General features: G+C 45.3%; 1 protein-coding gene across 11 annotated transcripts in view; it reads left to right on the forward strand.

Annotated features, from left to right (window-relative positions):
• Window positions 1–1050: 1050 nt before the first annotated feature.
• Window positions 1051–17852, forward strand: part of AGPAT3 (1-acylglycerol-3-phosphate O-acyltransferase 3) — a 94947-nt gene continuing 78145 nt past the window's right edge. For 4 of the 11 annotated variants that reach the window (XM_075773244.1, XM_075773225.1, XM_075773304.1 and 1 more), the window contains exon 1: window positions 1053–1551. The gene's annotated coding sequence lies outside the window, so the exon portion shown is untranslated. Of the gene's footprint in view, window positions 1552–2769; window positions 2857–17852 lie in introns of all 11 variants that reach the window. The other 7 variants (XM_075773255.1, XM_075773234.1, XM_075773262.1 and 4 more) reach the window with 4 other exon arrangements.

Here is a 17852-nt window from a genome sequence, read left to right on the forward strand (position 1 = left end):
CCAGCAGGTCGAGGGAGGTGATCCTGCCCCTCTACTCCGCTCTTGTGAGACCCCACCTGGAGTACTGTGTCCAGCTCTGGGGGCCCCAGTACAGGAGAGACATGGATCTGTTGGAGCGAGTCCAGAGGAGGGCCACGAAGCTGATCAGAGGGCTGGAGCACCTCTCCTGTGAGGACAGGTTGAGAGAGTTGGGGTTGTTCAGCCTGGAGAAGAGAAGGCTCCGGGGAGACCTAATTGTGGCTTACCAGTACCTGAAGGGGCCTACAGGAAAGGTGGTGAGGGACTGTTTATCAGGGAATGTAGTGAGAGGACAAGGGGTAATGGGTTTAAGCTGAAGGAGGGTCGATTTAGATTAGATGTTAGAAAGAAATTCTTTACTGTGAGGGTGGTGAGGCACTGGAACAGGTTGCCCAGAGAGGTTGTGGATGCCCCATCCCTGGAAGTGTTTAAGACCAGGTTGGATGGGGCTTTGGGCAATGTGGTCTAGTGGAGGGTGTCCCTGCCCATGGCAGGGGGGTTGGAACTATAAGATCTTTAAGGTCCCTTCCAACCCTAACCATTCTATGATTCTATGATGATGGCAGCGCCAGGCTCCGCCTGGCTCTGGCGGGACTAGGCCCGCAGGCGGGGGAGGCCCCCGCACCTCCCTGCCGTGGCGGTCGTGGGACACGCTGCCGGGCAGGCGGGAGGACACAGACCGCTCTCCCTGAAGGCAGCCACCGGTAAAACGAGCCATGGCTCTGGTGAGCGCCCGAGAGAGGCAGCTCTCCCTCCTCAAGGAGGGGCCGGGGGCAGGTGCCACCGTTTCCTGAGATGGGGGAGCGGGCTCTGGACCCCGGCCGAGCCGTGGGGACACGGGAGCGCCGCACGCCCCTCCCTGGGACGTACGATCGCCACACGCCGCCCCACAGCCACCGGCGGGGCACACCGGCCCGGCTCGGCTCCCCACCCGCCGCCAACGATCGCCAGAGCAGCGGAGCCGCGGTGAGGGGCGCCTCGGACGGGAGCAGCGGCGCCCCCTGGCGGCCACCCCGCGGTGGGGGACGCAGGCGGAGGCTGGGTGCGGGGCGGGCGGCTCCTCCGCATCGCATCCCGCCGCGGTGCGCTACCGTGCGGAGAGAGCGGTCGGCGGAGGTCCCGCCGCGCTGGCCGGGGCCGGGCGGGAGGAGTGGCGGCGGCTACTGCCGCCCCCACTATCTGACCCGACTTTCCCCCTCTCCTCCTCCTCCTCCCCGCCGCCCGGCTCTCCTGCCCCCAGCGGCCCGGGAGGAACTGAACCATCGCTGCACAGGAAGTAGCGGCTGCGGGGAGCAGCGGCGGCGACAGCTGGGGCTGCCGCACTCAATGAGCAAGGCTCCCGCAGCCGCCCGCCCCGCTCGCCCCTTCCCCGCCTCCCGAGGGCAGCGGCGCCGAGCCAGCCCGCCGCCGCCGGGGGGGCACCGCGGACATCACCAGGCGGAGGCGGGCAAGGCCGTCCGCCCCGGGGCTGGAGGCTGAGGCGGGCAGAGGCAGCTCCGGCTCTTTCCGAGGAGGCGGCGGCGGGGACTGCAGGTTGGTGCCGCTCCGCCGGCGAGGCGCGGGTGCTGGGCTGGGGGGAGGGAAGGCAGGCGGCGGACCCTGCCCGCGCCGTGCCGTGCCGTGCCGTGCCGGTCCCTCCGCGGCCGGGGCAGCGCCCCCCGCCTCGGTGTTCTCGCACGCTGCCGGCGCGGGCGGTGGCGGCGGCTCCGCTGGGCGCCCCTCTCGGAAGGCCCCAGCGCCCCCCCCGCTGCGGCGGCGACAGGAGGAGCCGGGCCCGGCTCGGTCCGGCGGCCGCGTTGCCGGTGCCGCCGGCAGGCGCAGCCCTTTGTGCGCTGGCGGGGGTGTGTGTGTGTGGGGGGGGGGGATGCCGGGCTGGGCCCAGCGGCGGGGAGTACCCGGGGGGGATGGCGGCGGTGCGGGGAAGGGCACAATGGTCCCGCCGGCACGGCCGGGCCTCGGCTGAAATGCATCCTCCTCTCCCGGGTGAGATGGACGCCCTCCCGGGGGATGCGGAGCGAAGGAGGTGCAGGCTGGCGGCTCGCTGCTGGGAGGGTGGCAGCTGGGCTCTCCGCTGAGCTGAGGGGAGGCAGGGAGGATGAGCGAAAAGTAAGAGAGCGGCTTAAAACAAAAAGAAATAAAAAATAGGAGGAAAGCCCGTTTCGGAAGGGTCAGGCAGTACCTGGGTGCACGGTTTGTGAGTGCAAAATGGAGAAGAGCAAATCCTATTGATCTGAGAGCGACAACCAAATAGGATGGTGTTTTGCCTGGATTCTGTTCAGATGATGCTGATGGATTTAATAAGGTACTAACCTGATGTGTAGGCTTCTAAATCAATAAGCACATTGATTATCCCCTTATAGGTTTTAATACACTGTATTGTAAGGGAACTTTTGTATTGAGACTGTTACTTATTTAATGCCACACTTGTGTATTCTTCCCCTCCAATATTTTTTTCTCTTTGAATCTTCATCTCCTCTCCTTGATTAGGCAGAAGGCAGGTGTGGAACAAGAAGTGGTAGAGTTAGCAGTAATCTTGCTGCTCCTTCTTCAAAGCAATAATAATCTCATTAGTTCATTGTGTTATCAAACTCATTAATTTCAAGTCCAAAATAAACTTTGTGGCCTTTCCCTCTCTCCCGCTCTAAGGGAAATAGGCCGGAGTCCAAGATCGCATGTTTGCCATCACTGAATTGCTGATACGTACAAGCATGCTTGGGAGTAAAGTGGTAAGCTCTCCACTTGTCTTGGCAGTGTATCTTGCGTAGTGACGCTCTTCACTTGAGGCTCTTTGCTTGAATTACAGGTCGTTTGGGTGAAGTTCAACATAATCACAGATAGGTATGTGTATTTTTTTTTTTTCCAAGCTTGATTCTACAAGCAGTAAAACCCATACAGTTTCCATTCATTTTCTTTAGAGACTGTAGCTGTATGCAAGACAATGAAGTTAAATGGAGGAGTTGTTGTAACCTGTGGTGAACTTGCTTTGCTGCGGTGAGTGTTGGGCTGTTACAGAGCTCCTTGTGCTGTGAGGATTTTAAACGTAAAAGTTCTGGTCTTTCCTGTAACTTCCACAGGAGCCTTGGTTTTTGGTTCCCTTCTGTGTACTCTAGTCTTCTTCCCCTTCGTGTCTATTGTTACTGAACCTTCGCAATTAAAATTATGTGCATTATGTTGAATACCTTTTTCAACCTTTTTTTAAGGGCAATCTTATGTACTGTAAGAAGGTCTTATTAGCTTGTTGTATCTTGGTTCCCACCTTCACCTCTCCACCCCTGTACACACACTTAATTGCAGAAAGCAGAATTGTTGTGGTTTAACCTGGCAGGCAGCTAAAACAACCACACAACCATTTGCTCACTTCCCCTCCAGTGGGATGGGGGAGAGAATTGAAAATAAAATAAAAAAAAAAAAAACCAAACCAGGTAAAACTTGTGGGTTGAGATAAAGACAGTTTAATAGGACAGAAAAGGAAGACAATAATAATGATAAAAGAATATACAAAACAAGTGATGCACAGCACAATTGTGCACCAATCAAAGCTGATGCTCAGCTAGTTCTCCAGCTGAACTGCGTCCTCATCCACCCCCCCAGTTATATAGGGAGCATGATGTTGTATGGTATGGAATATCCCTTTGGCCACTTTGGGTCAGCTGTCCTGGCTGTGTCCCCCCCCAGCTTCTTGGATGCCCCCCGCCTTCTTTTGTGCAGGCCAGCATGAGAAGCTGAAAAGTCCTTGACTGCCAGCTAACAACTAAGACATCAGTGTGTTATCAACATTGTTCTTATCCTAAATCCAAAACACAGTAGCAAATACCTGCTGCTAGAAAGAAAATTAACTCTATCTCAGCTGAAACCAGGACAAGGATAGAGAACAGTTGGTGTCCAAATATAGCTTGAATTCAACAAACACAGGAAATGCACCTGACCAGATTGTCCCTGCTGAGCACAATTAAAATGGCAAGACCACTTATCAAAACTTTGTGCTGCAGTTTAACAACACATTGCAGATAGCTCAGTTGAGGGTGTGCAAGTTGTACCTGAGGAGGGCTGAAATCAGATTGGGCTTTAGTTGAGGTAATGTTGGACAAAAATAAGGATGTTATTTCCTCTTCCCAGTGTGATTTCATTTATCTCTGAAGATATAGATTAACAAACAGGACAAAATTCCACTTAAAATTACAGGGAGCTCTGCTAGCATAAAGTGTATGTTCTTTTCCCAGCCAGAGCCAAAGCTTTCTGCCGTGTGTTAATCTTCTTACAAAATGAAACTATTGCGTAGTCCCGTGCTAGCTTATTTTTTTTTTCTTTCTGCCTCTGTTTGCAGAAAGATGCATTGTTTTCAAATCTTAAATGATGTTTTGTTTACTTATGAAACTATTATGGAATAATTGGATTTGAAGCTTATATTTTTGTGGGGAACCGGTGTGAGTAAAGTATTGCTGTTAACTTTAATGAGTGTTCACCTATACTAAATTTATGATAGCCATAAATTATGGGAGGCTGCTTCTACGCTTTATGCAAACACAAAAAAACCCAAGAAAGGTTGCATTCAGTCTTGCTCCTTCGGCTTATGAGAACATAATTCTTGAAGGAATGGCCAAGATACTGACAAAGAAATGTAATTATCATCTGTAATGGCTGAAAATGTCCTTTCAGTGGTGTTTTTTAGTGTTAATACTGAGTGTTGGTGCGTGCATATTAGTCTGTTTATAGTCAGTGCCTGAACAAAGAACAGGTGACTAGACAATTCATACCTTGAATATTACAAGATAAAGAACAAAAGAAATGACAGAAAGCAAAGGGAACCCAAAATTTCATTGTATCTCAGATTGTTCCACCACCTTCTGGTGCTGAGCCCCTAATAATAAGGATTCTCTGTCTACACCTGTGTTTCAGGCTAATACGAGGGAACTTTTGCTTGTGGAGTAGCTCTTAGTAAGTAATTGATACCATCTTTTTAAGTAAAACTAAAAGGAAAGGAAGGGAGAGGCATTAGGTGTTACCAAATTTCTTGTTTGCCTGTGGTATTAACCAACATAAAATGAGAAGAAGAAACACTAATCCCAAGGCTTCTGCTGTGTGCTTGATGAAGACACTCTTAAATGTGTGACATGAAAATCAATTTGCCATCTGATGCATGATCATGTCAGGATTCCAGGAGTGAGTCAGCACTTAAGTTGAGGGCTGATTATCGCTAGGGCACAGACACCTGTAGGTAAAATCAGGATAATCTAGGAAGCGTTTAACTTGCTGGTGCACCAAACCAATAATCTCCGTTTCCTGTTTTAGTTTATTAATTGCAGCAGTCCAAATTTCAAATGGTTAAAAAGGAAGCAAACCCTTGCTTACATATGTTTTGATGCTCCTAAAAATCAGTGGATAACTATGATTTACCTGCAAAATTTCCTTGTGCCTCTGAGTCTGGACACATTTAGGAGTGTGCAAGGCATGACAGTGATGAGAAGCTGGGCACTTACAGCTGTTACACACAAGTCATAGCAAAACTGAAAGAAATACTTGTGTGTTTGGTAAAGACTAATCTATGAGCGTTGCCTTTGGATCCGGTCCTTCACAACAGCACCTTCTGCTGTGTCTTCATCTGTTGCTGTCTAACCTTGCACGGGTTAGCATAACTGTGTGGTTGAGTAGACAGGATGTTGATCTTGGGAAGCAGGAGGCTTGGGTTCTTGTCCTTGTCCAAATGAGTATTTGGTGTGGTAAGAAGGAACTGAGAGCCACAGGGACTCTTTTTCTGCCTGTAAAACCCAAACAGTTTTAGTAGGAGAGGGCAGTGACGGGCTGTGCCAGGGTACCCTGGTGCATTACCAAGGAAGAGCTGGGTGAAGGTTATGATACCTTCCAGGGAAAAGGCAAGGAAAGCTATATCGAAACGATGTGCAACTCAAACTGTGTGAGGATGCTGCTCATCTGACTGATGGGCAAAGGAGCCAATCAGTCTCACCTGTTTCATGCCTATGTTTTATGACAGGGTTGGTATAATCTTGGCACCCTGACCTTTCCCCTAAAGTTGTTGATCTCTACTAGACATAAAACAGGGGAAAGCTGGGATTGATGGTACATCTCCTTGCTGTGTGCTGTTGGTAAATCAGACCAGCTGCTCATATTTGCTCTTATCAGACATGCGACTTCCTCAGTGCATTTTCTAGGGAGACCAGGCACGTAATTTTGGGCTGCTTATTCCCCTGGGAATTGGGCAACTTGGGACTTTGGCTCTGTAAGGCTTGCTACTGCAATGCTGCGGTTTTTTTGTGCACCCATAGGTGCCAGCTCCTTGGTGGAGAGCTAGGATGAAATAAAGAGAAGAAGCTTTCTGTTGCATCTTGGATGGGGAATGAAAGCCGGTGTATTGACTAATCCTAATACTGTTGTTTATCTTGCAGTCATATCAATAATGTGGTGTTTGTTTTCCAAACAAAAGATCTTTTGAAACTTTGTGTGGTGGAAATGGTAGTTCTCTCAGCCAGATCAATCTCCACCCTGGGTACAACCTTGTTGCCTAATTGTGATTACCGCCGTAGTTTGAGACTGCTCAAAAATACCCCAGTGCTTTTCCTTGCAGTAGGTGTCGAGCTCCCTATGTTTCATGAGAATGAAGGGGCTTATAGATTCCTTAAGCATTTGGAGCGACATGCTAGAAATTTTCCTTATGGAAGAGGTGGGTCCAAGTGTATGGCAGAACATTTAGAATCCAACACCTTCTCTGTATTTGTGTATTCATGGAAAAAAACCCCAACAACCAACCAAACCAACTATTTAAAACCTTTACAGTGTTTTTTTGTATCATTGTTAAGAGCTCTTTAATGGTCAGTTGTAAGTGGTATGACGTTGACCTCTCTCTGTGTGTAGCACCTCTTCTCCATGCAGACAGACTTTCTCTGTCTGTATTTGCTGTAAAGGAAATGGGATTTCAGTGAAATTTTTAGTTGCTTTTTTTCCCCCTTGTTGTTGTTCTTATGTGTAAGCATTACTTAGGTAATTATAGTGTGTTTGTTAGGAGCCCTGACAGCCTAAACTGAGTTCTTTGTCAAAAATGCAATGTTTCCCTTAATTAAGAGAGACTAGAAACAGCACCTGAATCTATAATTAAATAGTCAAAGTTGATATCTATTTAGGATATATTAATGAGCAAAGCAAAATACACTTCTGACTAAAAGTGTTGCCCAGAGTGAATGAGCTTCTGTGAGGCTTTTATTGTGGAGAAAAATAATATATTGGTGCTGCAACTGTCACACATGCACAGTCGTGCAAAATTCATGTGAGATCTTTCCAAATTCTATGGTACTCACAACAATAGCCACTATTTCTTCTTCAAAGCTCTTCAGAGATGTTCAATAATCCTTGTGACAACCCTATGAAGTGAGTATTGTAGTAATTTTTTATGGCTGGCAAAACAATTAATTGGCATTGTCTCCAGCTGCACTGCAAATGTGGGATTTTCAAAGTGCTGGTGGCTTGGCCCACCGCTAAAACTTGTGGTTGTGTGAGCAAGAGGTGGGTGAGCACATCTTTCTGCTGCTTCTAGCTCTACTGATGAAAACATTTTGCAGATGCAGTGGTCGTCAGCATGCAGGCACATACATCAGGCTGGACCCTACACATCCTCATAATGGATGAATTTAGCTTGTTCTAAATTATTCTGCCTATGTTACTGGCATCACTTCTTGGAAGAGAGATGTGCAGATGTCCAGAACTGTTGGCTGTGCTGGTGTCTGTATGAAAGTTGGGTTGCTCAGACTGACTTCAGAGCACATGTTTGCTCATTCATGGGATGAGGTCCTGGTGGGACTCTACCTGCTAGGCTCTTGCCAGGCTGGGCTTGCGCAGGTTATGAGTTGTCTTGAGACTGGGCTCCTAAACTCCCTTTGATCCGGAAAGGCTGCATACCCAGCTGTTTCCTCTGCTACCTGAATATCTGCAAGCTGAAGGAGGTCTGGATAACCAGGACCTAAGTTCCTCTTTGGGTCAGACCAGCGTTGCAGCCTTTCTGCTCAGCCTGGCTTTGGTTGCTGAAATATGTGTGTCTCCTCTTCTCTTCTACCAGCTCTGCCTGCTGCCCTTTCAAGAGTTATAAAAGCCACAGCAGATGGCTTGGGGAGGCAGTGACTGTAATTACTGTTGCAAGATTTGCCTAAGCTTGACTCTGTACAAAGAACACTTTTTTTTTCTTTCCCTGGAGATTTGAAGTTGTCGGTACTTCAAATGCAGATTTGGTCTTTTCAGGGGAACATGATGGTGGAAATGTGTGCATTATGTGCTGGTTCAAAAACAGCCTGTCTTTCCTCTTAATGTAATTCATATGATGGTTTAGTGTTGCCAGTTTTCAGTCTTCTCCTGCTGGGTCAGCTTTCAGGTTCCTGGTAGTGATAGAGGCTAGACTGCTTATGGACCCAAATTTTCATAATGGCTGACACACTGTTAAATAACATGGCTCTAATCAGTTTATTTGATAAAGGTAGATTTTTAAACCCGGTAGTCTGACTGGTAGCGTTCAGTCAGGTTTCAGTGAGAAGGCTGTTCCTCCTCCCAGCTGAGCAGAGAAGCGCGGCTATACGGTTGATGCATACATCTTTAATGCCTAATGCAAGCGTTTGTCTCCCAGTTGCAGCTGTGATTGATTGATCCAATGTTATGCTGCGCAGTGTGTACTTTCCTGTGGGCCTCCTTGCTCCAAAAACCTTCCTACAGTCTTGGGCTCCCTACCAGTGTGTCTGAGTTGAACTGCTCCTCTTGCATCCATCTGGTGCCTATGGCCCTTGGCTTATTAGCCATATAGCCAGCCTCTGCTTAAGTTTGAGTTATGAGAGGGCTGAAACCAAAGGGAAGGAAAGGTTTTCATTTCTTGAGTGCAGTGAAGATGCTGTGACCCAAACTGCCCAGGCCTGCTCAGCAGTGTTTTTCCTTCTGGTGGTCATGGCAGAGGGTGATGCCTCTGGTTCCTCAGGTAGCTTCCTGGGGTTGCTCATGGTACAGAGGGCTGGAGCCCCTCTCTGCCTAGGGAGCATGAGGCTCTGGTCTCTTCTTTCAAGGATTTTAATTATTTTTTTTTTAAATTCACTTTACCTGTAAAGTACCTTTGGCTAAAATTATAAGCAGCAGTGGGAATTTGGGCCAGATTCAAGATCCTTACTGATTTTTCTTCCCCGTTTCTTCATCACTAGGATCACGGGATCGAGGTGGCTCTTGGTATTTTGTGTCTTGAGGTTTTTATCTTGTTTTTTTGCTTTCCTGGCCACCCCATGACTAGGTTTCTGTCAAGGGACAGGGTGCCATGCCTTTCACTAGTCTCTGTTCACAGCTAACTCTTCTAAAACTTGTAAATGTTTTCCACATTGAATTTAAGTGTGGCATCACTCTTATCCATGCAAAGGACAACTGTTTGAAAATAGATGTTTCTCACGTATAGCTAGCACTGTGGCAAGGATGTTTACGTGATCTCTCTTAAGAACTGAGATGGCTTAATCAGAAATACAATGTACTTTGAGTAATTTAGTTTGCTTTTTGTCCTTTCAAGTTGAATCATTTTTGATGGTGGAAACTAAACTGGCTAGCTTAATGTCTTTCTGTGGTGATATGAGACCTATTGCTGCCAAATTCTGCTGGATTCCTTTCAAGCTTTCCTGCCCAACTACTCATCAGAAAACACTCAACGAGCCCCCTTCCCTCTGCCCGCTCTGAAAGGACTGAGTTTGCATTCATTTTCCAACAACGGTACAGCAGCGTGTCTTAAGCTGAACTCCGAAGGCAGCGGCGCTACTTCTACTGCAAGAAGTGCCTTGGCTGCAAATTGCTAGATGCTTGGAGGTTAGGCAGCAGCAGGGTTGCAGTATGCTTGTCCTGGTCCTCTGCTCTTCCCTGGCCATTGTTTGCTGACTGCTGCTGGGGACGTGTCTTGAGACTGGGTGGACCTTGGCTCTGACCTGGTACAGACATGCTTGTTTGCTGCCTGGGTGCTACTCAGCCCTAGAAAAGGCATTCAGCCTTGCATTTGAAATTAAAACTTTGGTTAAAAATTACATCAGCTTGCTTGTTGCAGCTGTACCCATGGCTGTGAACTGCGGGGCATAACTTTATTAATGGGAAAAGTTTGGAGCATAGTGTTAGAATGAAGATGTGTCCATTAAACGTGTGTGTATATAGCTTATGCTATTAGATGTGCACTGCTAGCAAGCTCTCCTGGATGCAGCTGTGCCTGTACAGAAGCTCTCTTTATGGTACTTTTTAAATTTATAAGTTGCTAACAAAAGCTTGTCAGTAAGGAAGGAAGCTTTACTGGCTGAAAAGTTTCATTTTAGTCTGTGTACTATAGGATTTTTACAGTATATTCCAGTATATTGCTGGAGTAGTATATTGGCTTTTCAGTAGCAATATTGTGGTGGAGAAAGAGAGCTAACTGAAGTGGTGGTGATATTAAGGGAATTTTATGTAGTGGCTTGGAAAGTAGGATTTGTAGCTTTCCAGGATCCAAAGGTATCATTAGCTTTACTGGAAAAAAAACAAGTTCCCTTGTTTTGCTGTTTACCTGATGAACTGGCATCTTGGTTATATTACACAGTAAAACCCAGATAGGCAGTGTTCATCATCACTGAGATAACAGGACAGGCTGTAAGCAACTCACTGAGCCTTACCTCATTCAGGTAACGTGCCTGTACCTTTCTCTACAGCAAAAGAAAGTGGTATAATCCTTCTCTTTCTTTTTCTTTTGCATTGATTTTTTTCCCCTGTCAATATTTTTATGTCCTAAACCTTAAACATTTTCTACAGATGTGGTGATCTCAGCATTTGTCAAGCACCCATATGGTAGGTCTGGTTTGATGGTTGAACCTTTGGTTTTCTTTCAAGGCATTACGGGTGGAAAGGCAGTACTTTATGTCCATCTGCACTAACTCTTCCGACACCAATTCAAAAGCTGTCTTGATGGATCCCAAAGGAAGCTATGAACTACTGGGAAGGGTTATCTATGGATAACTTGGCTTGCTGGGCCTGAGAAAGGCAGAGCATGTGTTTTTGTATGAAGGAAACAGGCAGAAGATTTAGCATACTTGGTGTTGCATTTGAAATTAGCACTGGTTGCTCTTCACACCCGCTTCTGGTGCTGCTGCGAAGGCACATCCATTGGGGACATAATCGGGTTTATAATGGCAGAATGAAGGCTTATTTTTCAGTGAAGGAACATCCGAAAAGAATGTAGGTTTCAGATTGATTTAACAAGCATTTTCTTAGTTGATTTAATAAAACTTTGCCTAGATGGCTTATTTAATTGAATATTTAAGCAAGTTGAAAGCAGATGTTTTACTGTCTCTCTTTAATTTTTGCTGATATGTGGTTTAGCATAATTATTTTTTAATGTCCTTTTAAAAAGTATGGTGCCCTCATCCTCTTGACCCCCCTCCTTCAAGAAAAAGTGGATTTAATTTGTTTGGAGAGAAATGTCTACTGTATCACTGCTCTGTGACAAGGAGGCGTGTGGGAGGGATGGCCTTGGTGGAAAAAAAGAGCTGGCTTTTAAAGTGATGGGTTCAGGCCAAAAAGATTTAAGAATGGTCTGAAGCGTACTGTGGCGTTTGTAAGCTCCCTTTCTGAACCTCATGAATTCATTTCTAAATATGAACCTGCAGCATTACGTAGATGTTTTGGTTTTACTGGGTGACCTAAAATAACCAACTTGCAGCTTTTTTTTCCTCTTTTTTTTTTTTTTTTTTTTTCTTTTTCTGCTCTTCCAGCAGGCCTGTCCTCTTCTTCTTGATCAGCATTAACTTTCCTGAGATCTGGGTCCCTAAAGAGGGAACGGAGCCATATTCTTGTGTATTCAGGTTTCTGCCTGATCTAGCGTGGGCAGTAGTGGAATAGTGGGGTGCTCCTGGGTGGGAGCATTTTGTCGCAGGGCAGATAAAACTGGCTGCTTGCTTCCTGTCTGGTTCACTCCTTCCTCCTCCCCGGTGCAATAGGAATATCAACACTGAAAAAAGGTTGGCAGCATCTTTTCTAGTGTAACTTAGTCTGGAAGGGAGGAGTCTGTTTGCTGGTACTCTTAATCCTTTTCCTTGAATGAGATCAACCACAACAGCCACAGTTTTGGTGATATCATTGCCTACGTTCATTCATGTCTCTGTACTTACACTGGAGTCTCTTCTTTAATGCTATTCATTAACACAGCTGAGTTGGCAAAACATCTAAGGGGAAAAGCAAGCCCTAGGCTTGCCTGTATTCTTACCAAATACCTGGTTTGATAATAACAAAAAATGTAGTGCTTCCACTTAGCAGTTTGCAAACTTGAATGTGAGTCAGTCTTACGTGATTGCAAAAAAAACCCCAAACCCTTCCCTTCTCTCTAACCCCCCCCCATCCCTCCCCAAAGAAAGCAAGCACACTAGATGAGGATGCATACACGCTCCTATGAAATGATTCTTCTCAGCATGAGCTGGACAATAGCATGCAACTGAAGGCATCATCTTTTAAGAAACATCTTTTCCCAAGGACAAAGCTGTAAGAAAAATTGAGTGAAAAAATACACAGGGATGTCTAGAAAACCTTACTAAAGGAAGGTTTACAGGATGAAGGTTGTTTTACATAGAGAACACCTGAAAGCCTGCTGTAGAGAAAGGAGTGAACTGCTCTCCATGCCTGCTGTAGAGAGGACAAGAAGTTATGGATTTAAGATGCAGAAGGGAGAGCTGGAAAGCTTTGGAAAAAGCTTTCCATTGCCAAACAGGAGTTGTGAAATCTCTGTTGCTGGAAAGAACTCAAAAAGAAAAGATCCTGGCAGATACTTGTGGGAACGGTTGGGGTTTGGTGCTCCTCCGCTGGGGACTGGAGTGCTGGGTCCCTGGAAGGAAATAAACCCTTATGAGATGTGGGCAAGGGGCAGGGAAGAGCGAAAACCCCTTAATTTCTGGCCATCCCTGCTTGTCCCTTATGTTGCTGTGCAAAAAAAAATGGGTGGGAGGGGAGTGGGGGCCAAGAAATTAGTGGTCATGATGAAGAAGTTAAAGGTGATGGAGGAGCTTAGCTGTCAAAGATTGGGGACAGCTGGGTTAGGTGACCTCTTGAAATCCCCTTCAGCTGTGCACACTGCAGTTTTAGTTTAGTAGAGACTCATGCCTGCTCTGGTCTAGGAACCTCACATGCTGAGAGTTCCAGCACAGGGCAATGCTGATCAATCTGTGCATCACTGAATGATCCCAGGAAGAATATTGGTATTTTTGCTTTTTTGACAAGGGATCCTTTTAATTAATGACTGCTTCGTATTATCCTCTTTAAGTGTGTGAAACAATTAACTTGTGGTCCATGTGTGTTCCATGCAGAAGATGGAGCAAAGTCTTGAAGATGTTGACCTTACAGATCAGCCTCAAAACTGGAATTTGAACCCAGCTATTGCAAAGACCATGGTGCTTGTTTCCTTTCATTTGCTATTTTTCAGCCATTTGGCTCTCAGTGAGTTTCTGTGGCACAGAATTAATTCCTGACAACCAGCCAAAGTACCTTAGAGTCGCTGTGGCCAGAAGTGGTAACTACCAGCAATGCATGGAGGGTACTAAATAAAAGCTGAAAGGCTGGGTAAGTGTCATTCAGAAGCTAGCCGGTATGTGTCCGCAGAATTTAAATGCGAGCGCTGGTTCTCTCTACAACAGAGTACTGCTTGCCTTTTTGGTATTACAGCCATTGCACGAAGCTGGTGGGTGCTGAAGTAGTTTTGCAGAATGATAAGCAATGAATTGAAATCTGAGTCAAGTTACTGGCTCCCTGTACTGGTGAATGCTTCGCTAGCAAGTATTAGAGATGAAGTACCAGAAAATTTATGGACTGTGATGGTCTGTCACTCTGAACAGAAAGGAAATACCATCCAGCTTCCTGAAATGCTTTCTTTTGTGTGGTATGCCTAAAATTGCTTGGCAGGACATATGGTCTTTGCGTGTTGGTAAAACCCAGCGATCTGTGATGTTCCACACAAGGAACTTCTTGTTCTTTGAGTTCTCTCCCCAGCAATGGCCAGTGCCTAACCTCCGCAGTGCTGAGCTGTGATCAACTGTGTCTGTAAAACTTGTCAAAAGTGTGTCTGTCTTTAATACAAATGAGACACAACTTGCCTCCTTATGACTACAAAGAACTTTAATCTTTTTGTCGCTGACTATGGAGCGTGTGCCTAGGTAGGAGAGACAGAACTAAGATAAATTGAAACTGTATTGAATGACTCAATAGCTGTTGGGGGAATTTGTAATGCGCTGCTTTTTCAAAATGCCATATGCTCTTATGAGAGAGGAGCCCTGCTGTGTTTCTGCCTTAATTCCAGAACAACGTTAAAATGGGATTCTGTATGTTGGAAGCATTTTGGATATTATTGTTTGGTAAATGGACCCATATCTTGGAAGACGCTGTCTTTTGCGCATAACGTAGTGTTTGGAGTTAGCAAATCTGGTGTAATCTGGTGGAATTACACCTACGAGAGAGGGTATAAACAGCAGCAAGCCAGTACCTGCACTTCGCAACGCATGTTTGCTCTGGCTAGTCAGTGAATCCTCATTAGCTACGTGCTTCCTAACTTGGAATAATTGTTAGACAAACTAAAAACCCACCGCACTGATACAGGTCATTTCTGCAGGGATGTCTGTCTGACAGCAGCTGTGTTTAATAGGTTCTAGTGGTGCCAAGCACATACAACCTGGTCTCAGAGTGGGCATATTTTCTCCACTGAGTTTTTTGCTTGAATCTTTAGCTTGCAGATCTTCTCTAGAAGAGGATGGATCTTCTCAGGTGAATTTCTGCATCTCCAACTTATCTTGATCTCTTGGTGTAATTTTCTCTAGTTCACCACCTCCTCCTTGATTCATCCCATTTACTGTGGGTTTTGTCAGGGCTCTTTTTAAAGCATTTGATTTGGTTGCCAAATTACAGTAATGAGCAGGTAAGTTTAATGCTGCATTGTGCGACAGATGAAGTAATTGTACTAGCAGTGCTTGATCTTTGTGTATTTTGTTTTTGTACTTCCAGTGTCATTAGATCAGTTTTTCTTTATAGTACCTCTAACCATTTTTCTTCCATACTACAAGTACTGGAGGGAGGGAGGGGAAGGAGGAACAGCATGAAGGGAGTGAAAAGGGCCTTTAACTATTTTTGAGTTTTCTTAGTTTTACCTTTACGTAAATGTGTTTACCTCAGGTGGGGCCTGTGATTCTTCTCTCTCCATTGTGTAAATAGCCAGCAGACCTGAATGTACTCCACATTTGGGTAGATGCCACCATTATTTCAGCTATGAATTGAGGCAGCAGGTTTTTGAAAAAGGGTCTCGGCTGAAATAGAGGAGTGGGTGGGGGGAGATGTGCAGGTTCATCAGTTCAACCTGTCACTTTCTGGGACTCCCAGTTGCCAGCCTTGCTCTGAATTCCTACAGCGCATCTCTACTGGCCTCGCTTCCCAGGATCTGTTTTTCACATCTTAAATTTGCTGTTCGTCGTATTTCTTTATTTCCTCCACCATGAACCCATTGGGTTGTTTCTGCTTCTTCCTTCCTCTTGTACCCTGCCAAGGCACTTTCCGCTGCTTTGTCAGAGGACGAGAGGCTAGGGCTGCTTGCTGGAGGGCTCGCGTAGGCATTTAAGGGCTGCTGCCCATTTTTAGGATGGCAATATCTCCTCTTTTTCTTGGGAGCCCTAGTTTCCTGCTTCAGGTCTGGATGCAATCCTAATTTATGTAGAGATCCTATCTTAAGACTTACTTGTTCAGATGTTAACTTAACACAGACAGCTTTGCAGTTCCTGTGATGGAAGTGATAGTTTCTGCGTCTGGAGGGAGCTGTGTAAGCTCGCTAAAGACCCTGGATATATTGGCCAATTCTTGACTGCAGCCTTTTTAGTTGTTTGATGAGAGGTTATTTTGGGGAGAAGAATGGAATCAGGTCAAAAATTAAACTTCAGCTAAGGCTGATTCATTTTGTATGGGTATGTTTTGGTTGCTGTGCATCGCTCACAATAGAAGTTGGAAGAATTGAGGTGATCAAACTAATTTTTACTAGTGGTCTTTCTCGTTGGCAATGATTGGCTTTCCTGAAATTATTTCAGTTTCTGGTTTGTATTAAATGTACTTTTGACTGTCTTAACAGAAATTCTTCGGTGAAAGTAATAAAGCCCAAAGGGGAACAAAAACATTTCCTTTTGGCTTAGTGTTTTTTTCTGTAGATCAGCTGTGCCTATGTTTTGTTTTGACCTATTTTGTTCCTAGTATGAATATGAAATTTAAAGTCTTGCCAGTGAGTAGAGCAAGCTTAATAAAACACTCAAGTAAGGTAGGGTGGAGTACTTGGAGTCTTAAGCCACGCTTATGTCACCTTTGTTCATGGTATCTTGGTGGTTCCCATCAGTAATTGCAGTGGCCTTGGAGAAGAAGGTAGCAGCTCTGTGGAGGCAGAAAATGCTTTCTGAAACTGTGTGTATCAGGAGGTTAATGTCTATAGTTATGTCTTTGATGCCTAAAAATTATATTTTTCTTTTGAGCTTGTAATGCATGGTCTTCCATATTGGAGCCTGATTTTGCTTCTTTTTTAGTAAAAAGAGAAACTGCCGTGATCTCTCTCAAAGCGATAGTGGGACATAGCATTGTAAATCTCTTGACCTGTTCTGAAAGCCTAGTCCTTTCTTGCTGCTCTCTTCTCTTTGCCTTCTGTGTGGCTCAGTTTTTAGTGTGCACTCTTCCTCTTGTGGTTACTATACTCAAAAGTTTCCTCAGACTGATACCATGCAAAGTATTCCAAATCTTTGCTCTGAGGAAGCGGCTTTTTCCTGCACACTGAAATTGTGAGGCATTCACCAAATTAACTGACTGAAACGAGGTAGGGTAAAGGGACTGGACTGACTCTAAATCTGGTTGTAATCTTCTCTGCTTTAATTAAACGCTGTAGAGACTAGCGGGGCGACTCAGGTATGTGAACATCTAATGTCACTTCAGGCACTCTGGGGTATTTCTCCTGACCTGGAGTGACCACTCTCAAAGGCTGTAGGTTTCCCAATGGTCTGGTGTCACATCTGCCAGTCTCACGTGGATGCTGTGGATGTATCTTGGAAAAATCTAAAACGGATGCTTGGCACCTGTGTTTAGAAACCTAGATCTCTTCCATAAGTGTAGGTAAGAATTTCAAGGAACAATTTTTTTTCTGCTAACCTAGAAGCCTTCATAACTGATAGATCTTTCCTCAAACCTCAGTTGTCATTTCACCTCCCTGCCTCAGTGTTTGTCAATGTGTTTAAAGCCAAAACCTTTTAAGTGCCAATAAGCAAATACACACATATGTCAGTGTGTGAATTCAGTTTGAGATTATTTGACTCTTGTAAAGATGTGATTTCATTGCTATAAGACTCTCTAAAATAGCTCTGAAGTAAAGATCTGAGTAATCTGTAATAAAGGAATGTTTCATGGGTTCAATGTTGCAAAAATGCAGATTAATAGTGTGCCTTCAAAGATATATACTTACGGGACTGCAGGAGCTGTAAACATTACTTTCATTATTGGCAGGATCAAGATTTTTATTATGCATTAAATAGTTTCTAAGCAGCTGAGCAGTGTCTGCTTGCTTTCTTCCCAGTTCCTGGCCACAGTGTCATACCCATGTTAATGAAGTAGTGTGCTTTTGCTGTGATGAAGGCAAAATGAGTAAGGTAGTCAATGGGTTGGTATGGTGAGATTTATTTAGGTTATTTTTTTCCTAGTTTCCCACTGTCCTTTAGCCCAGTACTTCTGAACTAATAAATATACTGAAACACTGTGTGATAGCTTTGTAATAAATCTGATGTTCTAAAGAAACAAGAAAATATCTCCGGAAGTTTCCA

The sequence above is a fragment of the Balearica regulorum genome, chromosome 1 (genome assembly GCF_011004875.1).
Source record: "Balearica regulorum gibbericeps isolate bBalReg1 chromosome 1, bBalReg1.pri, whole genome shotgun sequence".
Classification (NCBI taxonomy): Eukaryota; Metazoa; Chordata; class Aves; order Gruiformes; family Gruidae; genus Balearica; species Balearica regulorum.